Raw genomic sequence first — 9693 nt, forward strand, 5'->3', positions numbered from 1 at the left:
CCCCGCCGTCTTTTGTCTTGGAGCTTTCACTTGTTGACAAACTAAGCACTTGCTCACAAACCCGGCCACATCCCTCTACATGCTCTTCCACCAAAAGTGTTGTTTTAAATCTTGGTACATCTTAGTACCTCTTGGATGCATCGCAAATGGTGAGTTGTGAGCTTCCATCAGTATTTCCTTCCTTAAATCTTCTATTGCCGGAACACATAAGCGTCCCTGATACAATAGTCCTTCATATGATGACTTCGAGAATCCATCTACTGGACTTTCGTCTAGTTGTCCTAGGACTTTCTGTAGGTTAGGATCCTCTCGTTGGGAGGCAATAATTCTCTGCCTAAGCGTAGGTTGTACCGTGAGTCGGGCCAGCTGTGCTATGACTCCCTCGGTCGCTACAGCTATGTTGGCTCGCTCGAACTCTCTTTGTACCCTTACTTCCCTCGTAATGAGGGCCGACGAGTGGACTGTCTTCCTACTCAAGGCATCTGCAACCACATTTGCTTTCCCAGGGTGGTACTGGATATCTACGTCATAATCCTTCACCAATTCTAACCACCTTCTCTGCCTCATGTTTAACTCTTTCTAGGTGAAGAAGTATTTCAATCTTTTGTGGTCGGTAAAAATTTGGGTTTTCTCGCCATACAAGTAATGTCGCCAGATTTTCAGCGCGAACACTACAGCGGCCAACTCTAGGTCATGGGTAGGGTAGTTCTTTTCATATTCTTTAAGTTGACGAGATGCGTATGCGACAACCTTGCCGTGTTGCATTAACACACATCCCAGTCCTTTCATGGAGGCATCACTATAGATCACATATCCTTCTGAGCTCTCGGGTACTATGAGTACCGGGGCGGTTACCAATCTCTCTTTTAGGTTCTGGAAGCTTGCCTCACAAGCATCATCCCATCTAAATGGCACCCCTTTTTTTGTTAACTTTGTTAAATGCGAGGATATTTTAGCGAAGTCCTGTACAAACCTTCGATAATATCCCGCCAATCCTAGGAAACTCCTTACTTCTGTTACCGTAGTTGGGCGTTCCCACTTTGTAATTGCTTCGACCTTGGTGAGATCTACAGATATTCCGTCCTTTGACACCACGTGTCCTAGGAAAGAGACTTGTCGTAACCAAAATTCGCATTTGGAGAACTTGGCGTACAACTTGTGCTCTCTTAGGGTGGTTAGGACTTTTCGGAGGTGTTCCTCATGCTCTAGGTCGGTTCTCGAGTATATGAGGATGTCGTCAATGAACACAATCACAAACATGTCTAGGCATTCTTTGAATACCCGGTTCATTAACTCCATAAATACAGCTGGGGCATTGGTGAGGCCAAATGACATCACTACAAACTCGTAGTGACCGTACCTTGTCCTAAACGCTGTTTTTGGTACGTCTTTTTCATTAATCCTAATTTGGTGGTAACCGGACCGAAGATCTATCTTAGAGAATACTGTTGCTTCTCTGAGTTGATCAAACAAGTCTTCTATTCTAGGCAGAGGATATTTGTTTTTTATGGTTCTCTTGTTTAGCTCTCTGTAATCGATGCACAGACGCATCGATCCATCTTTCTTCTTAACAAACAACACTGGCGCACCCAGGGGGACACGCTAGGTCGAATGAATCCTTTATCTAGTAAGTCTTGCAGTTGCGCCTTGAGTTCCTTCAACTCTGCTGGCGTCATGCGATAGGGTGCTTTGGAAATAGGCCCAGTTTCCGGCTCGAGTTCGATGACGAAGTCGACCGCTTGGGAAGGGGGTATTCCAGGTAAGTCATCCGGAAATACATCCGGGAACTCGTTTACTATTGGCACGTTTACTAGGGTCTCTTCCTTTCCTCTCACGTCTACAGCACATGCTAATATAGCCCATCCACCTTGTTGGAATAACCTCTTTGCTTTCATCATCGAGACTACCTTGGGGGTAATCCTGGTATTTGTGCCTTTAAATTTAAAGGTAGATCCTATCGGTGGTGAAAATTTTACTTCTTTTTTGCGACTGTCTATACTAGCTCGATTTTCAGCTAACCAATCCATGCCTAGTATGACGTCGAAATTTGTCATGTTTACCACCATCAGGTCAACGTTAAAGTTTGGTTCCCTATGATTACTTGGCCATCCTTTACTCTATCCCTAGATACTAAGTCTACCCCCGCAGGGGTGCTTACAGACATTTCATGCAATAAGGGTTCTAATTTGAACCCTGCTTGTACAACAAAAGGCATGGAAATAAAGGAATGCGTGGAACCAGAATCAAATAAGGTAAAAGCGAAATGACCTAAAATGGATAGTGTACCTGTCACCACGGCGTCGGACCTCCCAGTGTCCTTGCTGGTTGACGCGTATGCCCTAGCTTGAGCTCGCGGTGGTGCTGGTTGATCCGTTTGCTCTACTACTCTGGGCGGGTTTGCTTGTGCTGCAGCATTTCCGGCTGTGCAGTTCACGGCGATGTGCCCCTCTTGACCACATCTATAACACGCTCGGCTGCCAGCCATGCACCTCCCACCGTGTAGTCTTCCACAGATAGTGCACCCTTTCTCTCTCCTCCCTCTGGCCCCATCTTGATTCCTGGGGTTCCTGTCAGTATGTCGGGGAGGGCGTCGCTCATCCCATCTAGGAGCGGGTCTGTTATTGGAACGGTGCCTACGTGCTGGTGGTGGACGGTCAGCACCTCCTGATTCATGAGGATGCTTCTGCCCAATTATAACTGGCTCTTCACGTTATTTCTCATCCTTTGGTTTCTCTAAAGCCTTGGCAGCTCTCCAGGCTTCCTCATAGGTCTTTGGGTTGAACGCCTCCAACATGCAGCGGATTCTTGGTTCCAAACCCAATACAAATTTCTCTGTCATCTTTTCCTCAATGTCCACCATGGACGGTGCAAATCTCTTGAGTTTATTAAACTCTCTGTTGTACTTCTCCACTGTGAGTCCTCCCTGTACTAGGTGGGCGAACTCCTGCTGCCTTTTAAGTCGCTCTGACTTAGGATAATATTCTTTAAGGAAGGCCTTCTTAAATCGTTCCCAGTTCATTGGTCCCCCTTCTGGGTTGAGGGTTTTGGTACCTCTCCACCATATCTCTGCGTCCTTTTGTAGGACGAAGGTTGCACAGGCGACCTTTTGGTTCTCTGGGCACTCCATAGTTTCAAAGGTGGTTTCCACCGCTGCAATCCACATTTGGGCTTCTATGGGGTCTACCAGGGAACCAGTGAATGGTCGAGGGTCGTATCTCTTGAAATCCCTTATCCAGTTTGAACATCTAACAGGTTGTGGAGGGTTTACTGGGGCATTGGCCTGAGCAGTGGCCTGTGCTTGTGCCTGTGCCTGTGCCTGTGCCTGTGCCTGTGCCTGTGCCAACGCCTGTGCCTGGGCCTGTGCTTGGGCTTGTTCTTGGGCCTGTTGTAGACTGGCTTGCTGATTGGTTACCAAGGTTTGAATTAGGGCTTGGATGGAGTCACACATTAACCTAGTATTAGCATCTACTCCACCCACTGGGGGTGCAGCTTCAGGTGTGACTTGGAGTGGTAGGGTAGGCTGGGGTGGAGGTTCTACTTGTGGTGGAGGCTCAGCTTGTAGTGGAGCTAGAGGAGGTAGCTCAACTGGTGGTAAGACTGGGGGCGGCGTAACTGTTACCGGCCCAGTCTCTAATCTTTCTTGAGGTGGGCCCTCTACTGCCACACCTCGTCCTACTTCTCTACGACGGGTCGCCCCCTTCCTCGTCTTCCTCTTCCTCTTCCTCGTCCTCCGGGCATGGTTCTATAAACCAATATAAGGTTGCTTAAGTCTAAGGCCTTAATACTATGCATATATATATATATATAACAATACGCACACTATACAATACATCGTAACGCCAAAGAAGTAAACATTCATTATGCTAAGCATCATATCATGCTATTAACAAAATTACTCAGCATGCAACACATGACGTCATACTCTTAAATAAATACGTGAAATATCACAACCCTTTCAGTAATGTCAACATAAACAAAAATGCATGCGAGTTTTATAACGTTTCTCTTTTCTTATCTTATGCAAGGCGTACCTGACAGTGACGGGGCATCAACGTTGGGACCGTGGAGCGTGCCAAGCCTACATCGTAGGCTAGTCTACAGAATCTAAAACCTAGAGCTCTGATATCTAGAGTCGCCACTAACGTCTCATGCTCATCTCTAATGCAGAATAAAAACCTAAGCATGCTCATCTTTATTAGCGGAAAAATTTAAAACTTCAGAATACATTAAAACATTGGAAAACACTGCCGGACTTACGTGTTTCAAACATCGTGCTGGAGTTCAAAAAGATAAAATAAAACGATTACAAATTAATTAATATAAATGAATGAAATGCAAACGCCCTATCCTAACCAAGACTAGGAATTAAATATGCAACTATCCTATGCACGCGCCACAGTCTCTGATCACGATGCCACCGTCAACCGTACATGGGAGCCTTGCCTTTACCTGAAAAACAATATGGCACACGGCCTGAGTATTTCAAGAAATACTCAGTAAGTGACCCCACTATAGGGGCCATGCTAATGCAAACACATGCAATCATGAATAGGGACCTATCTCTAATCATCTTAGGGGTGACCTCCAGTCTCGGACAAATTGGATGTGTAGTACTTCCCTACACACGACTCACACGTGCGAGTGTGAGTCCCTAGGGCGCTCGCACACCCCCTGGACCCTCTGGTCAAGCTAATCTGTAGCGACGTCCGGAGGTCAGCGGAACCCCATAGTGTCATGCGCCTCATGAACACCCTCATCCGTGTGCTTTCGCACCTGTGCGCATTCGCGCTGATCATAAGGTGCGCGTCCGCACTCATCATCTCTAGGGGAAGTAGCCCTATGCTTATGAACATACAAAATGCATGAGATCCCTCTAAATCCATCGTAATGTCTCTTCTAACACAACCCTCTAGTCTCATCTCTTTGTTACTCTAGGTAACGCATACTCGTGGATATTTATATTAATATCATTTTCATGCTCTTAGGGTTGTGTCCTACGTCGATCTAACAACATGATGCAATATGGCACTCATCATCATCTAGCATGCTCAATATGGAACACATCATCATATTAAGGTAAAAATCATGCAATCATCATGCTCATCATAATGCCACAACGTGCGTCAAACATATCAAGCGTCACTCAACAAAATATGTATATACTAGCACATATCATCAAGCATCATATAATTTATTTAGCCTATCCTATAGTAAGGCCACTTACTTGGTTGGCCTTGGCCGAAGTACTCCCTAAATAGCTAAACGTAAGCTCCCGTTTCGTGAGAGCTGCTTCCTACGTCGCCGGGGTTGTTTCCTATCACACCGTTCACCACTTTCCGTTAGTATTTCACAATTAATTTACCTATAATTTAATAAATGTGAAATACGGCTCTAAAACGGCCTTGGATACCTTAATCGGGGCCGAAAACAGATCCGGGAGGGTCAAAACAGTGAAAACCGGGCTGAAAATAGGTGAGCCGAGCCGAACAGCTGTTGGAGCCGTCGGAGGAGCTGCCAGAGCGTCACCGGAGGGAGCCCGAGCCGTTTGCGTCGAGCCGAGTCGAGGGACTGCCGCGCTGCTGTGTGACACATGGCAGCAGTAGAGAAAGCCACATCGGGCGGTAGTGTCGGGTCGAAGCGCAGGTCGTAGTCCGGTTCGGGTCGCGGGCTGTGGAAGCCTACTGAGCCAAGGCTAAACGTTTGGCCTCGGCTTACTAGGCTGGGCCGCAAGTGTTTGGTTTGCAAGCCGGCTCAATTGGACCATGGGTCTAGTCTGGGTTGGTTCAACTGAACCGTAGCTTCTGGGCCGGTTTGAGGTTTGGGCCGCTGTAGTTGGGCTGGGCCGAAGGCAGAGGCCAAGGGAGGAACGGGCTGGCTCTCCCGGGTTTTAGGTTCGGGTTGACCCGGATCCGTTGATCTCGTCTTCCTTATCCGACTTTGGCCGATTTTCTGGCGAGCTTTCTCTCTCCTTCCTGCGGCATTTCCATTGCCAATTTCGGTCCTCTTTCTTCCCTTTTCCTCTTTGTTCGTCGTCTTTCTTTCCTTTTTGGGAGTTTTGCAGCCTAAAAGCTCCTAAAAGCCATAGATCTAAGAATTGATTAAGAAACCTAATTTTCCGACCTCGGTTACCGACGACGACGCTTACGAAATAACACAAAACGCACCCTGAGTTATTGTGCTTTCGTTAGAGATCTCTCTTATGGTAGTAACAGGTCGTTTGGTGTCGGTTTAAGGGTGGTTTGAGGGCTCGTCGGAGAAACTGGACACTCGCCGACGTTTGTCCAAAATCTCTCTCTCTCTCGAAATTTTCTCTCTTTTCTCCCTTTGCAGGTGTTCTGAAGATGCTGGGCTGAGGGTGGGCGTGCTGTGGCCGTTGTTTCGCGTGGTTCCGCGAAACTCGGCAGTCGCCGGAAAACTCGCGGGTTTTCCGGCGACTGGGTTTTTTTTTTTTTTNTATATATATATATATATATATATATATATATTTTTTCTTTCCCGGGTCGTTACATCTAACTATTCCTAAGATCAGTAACTACCTACCACTACGCCTTGCTAGGCCGGGTCAGTAACTACCTGTCTTACGCCCCTGTCGGCTCATATCAATAAAACTACCTGTCTTAGGAATAGTAACTACCTATCATTATGCCGCTTAGGCTGGATCAATAAAAAGGCCATGGCTCGTCCCACTAAGCACCTCTGACGGGTTACCACAGTAGTATACTATGATTACCCTCAACCCCTATGGGTGACTAGTAAAACGGTACACCATATAATTTACGTAATTCATGACTTATGTTAATTAGCACATAACAAATGGTTCAACTCACAAAGGGCAACAATGGGCTACCCAAACCCCATATTCAATGTCTAACAAAGTATCATGGCATACAACATGTCACCATGCTAATCACGTAATAACAATCTAGCTCAACATACTAAAAAGCATACAATTCCAAACGCCTATTAGAGATTTCACATTCATGCCAACGGAAACTATATAACTGTAACTACAATCAAGGTATAACCAATCACACTATTCAAGTACCACTCTCATGAACTAAATTTATCCACCCTAAGTATGGTACTAAATTGTTTGTCCACAAATCCAAACCGACTCCTACAAGCATTAGTTAGAAACTTGCTCCATGTGGTTACTTACTGATCGTAGACTTCCTGAAACTTTATCGAGTCTTCAAGTATCCACTTGGCTAAGCTAATTGAAATTTTCCTATAAATGAGGCATTATGGGATGTGTGAGACAAGTACCTAAATTTGAATAAAGATGAATCAAATTGTGTGAAATGGAAGAAAAAGTTTGGGTTTTGGTTCTGTACAGGTGAGTCGGGTCGGATCGGTCCAATGGGTCGGATCATGCCGTGCCCCATGATTTCGGCCTCTTCTTTCCACCTTCTTCTCGATCTTTCTTCCCTCTCAACACCCCATGTCTTCTTCTTCACGAAGACTCACCAACTTCCCTACACCATAACCTAGGTACACCGACCCAGTGAAATGTATTAGGGTTTTGGAAAGAAACGACGAAATTACACCACTAGAGCTTACCATCAGAGTTCTCCCTTTCTCAGCTGTTCGACCCAACACCGTCGCTAATGAGTGCTTCAAGTTTCGTAATCTGTCTCTTTCATTCCACCTTCTTCTTCTTGTTCACTCCCACCTTCAACTCTCTCTTCTGTTTTTATTTTTTTAAACCCTAAAATGGCGGTACAACTGGCCTTTCTCTCTTCTAATTCCAACGGTACGACTCTTACAATCTTCCCCCTGTTAAGAACTTTCGTCCCAAAAAATTTATAATCCCAGAACATGGGGTACTTGACCTTCATCTCGCTCTTTAACTCCTAGGTTACTTCTTGAACGTGATGGTTATTTCATACCACCTTGACAAGCGATATCTCCTTGTTTATAAGCTTCTGTATTTTTGTGGCTACAATCTCGATGGGCTCCTCCTCGTAACTTAAGTCCTCCCTCAAAGAAAGATTTGCATCCTCTATCACATGAGAAGGATCTGGGGTGTAATTACGCAACATAAACATGTGGAACACATTGTGAACAGCAGCTAAAGCAGGAGGCAAGGCTAGTCGGTACGTCGAAAAGACCGATAGGTAGTGTCGTCATATCTTCAAAGAAAATACTATGGCAGCTAACTCTAGTCATGCGTTGGGTAGTTTCTATCGTAATCCTTTAACTGCCTCAAAGCGTAGGCTATGACCTTGCTGTTCTGCATCAGGACACAACCTAGGCCCTTCCCTGACGCATCGCTATAGACCACAAAATTGCCTGAGCTATCTGGTACTGCAAGTACCGGCGCTGTAACCAGTCGGTGCTTGAGTTCCTTGAAACTTTGCTCACATGCACTGTCCAACGAGAACGCCTTTCCTTTCCTCGTTAGTTGGTGAGACTGGCGGTTTGTGATGTCTCACATTAGTTGGGGAGGAGAACAAACTACCATTTATAAGGGTGTGGAAACCTTCCCCTAGCAGACGCGTTTTAAAGCCTTGAGAGGAAGCCCGAAAGGGAAAGCCCAAAAAGAACAATATTTGCTAGAGGTGGATCTGGGCCGTTACTAATGGTATCAGAGCCAGACATCGGACGATGTACGAGCATTCTCGCTGTTCCCCAAAGGGGGGTAGACACGAGGCGGTGTGCTAGTAAGAACGCTGGGCCCCAAAGGGGGGTGGATCTGGGGGCGGTCCCACATTGATTGGAGGAAGGAAAGAGTGTGTAATGACCCTAAATTTCCACATACTCAGAGTCGCTACTAACGTCTCATGCTCATCTATAATGCGGAAATATAACTCTTACATGAATATAATTGATAACGTAAATTTTAAAAAAACGTTTAAAACAACTTTTTCTCTGGAAAACACAGCCATGGTCTTACGTGTTTAAATATGAAATACTGAAATTTAGAGAAAACAAAAACAAATACAAAATAATTTACAACAATGAAATGCAAAACAACCTATTCTAACTTAAGACTAGAAATTTAAATATGAGTCTACCCTATGCATGTGCCACAGTCTCTGCTCGCGATGCCGCCGTCCTTCGTACAAGTGGCCTTGCCTTTACCTGAAAAATGATGTGGCACACGGCCTGAGTATTTCAAAGAATACTCAGTAAGTGGCCCCACTATAGGGGGCCATGCAAATGCAAACACATACAATCATGATTTAGGGACCTATCTCTAATCATCTTAGGGGTGGCCTCCAGTCTTGGATAAATTGGATGTGTAGTACTTCCCTACACACGACTCACACGTGCGAGTGTGAATCCCCAGGGCGCTCGCACACCCCCTGGACCCTCTGGTCAAGCTAATCTGTAGCGACATCCGAAGGTCAGCGGAACCCCATAGTGTCATGCGCCTCATGAACACCCTCATCTGTGTGCATTCGCACCTGTGCGCATTCGCGCTCATCATATGGTGCGCGTCCTCACTCATCATCTCTAGGGGAAGTAGCCCTATGCTTATGAACATACAATATGCATGAGGTCCCTCTAAATCCATCATAATGTCTCTTCTAACACAACCCTCTAGTCTCATCTCTTTGTTACTCTAGGTAACACATACTCGTAGATATTTATATTAATATCATTTTCACGCTCTTAGGGTTGTGTCCTATGTCGATCTAACGACATGATGCAATATGGCACTCATTATCATATAGCATGCTCAATATG

This window comes from Cucurbita moschata, unplaced genomic scaffold (assembly GCF_002738365.1).
Source record: "Cucurbita moschata cultivar Rifu unplaced genomic scaffold, Cmos_1.0 Cmo_Scf00066, whole genome shotgun sequence".
Lineage (NCBI taxonomy): Eukaryota > Viridiplantae > Streptophyta > Magnoliopsida > Cucurbitales > Cucurbitaceae > Cucurbita > Cucurbita moschata.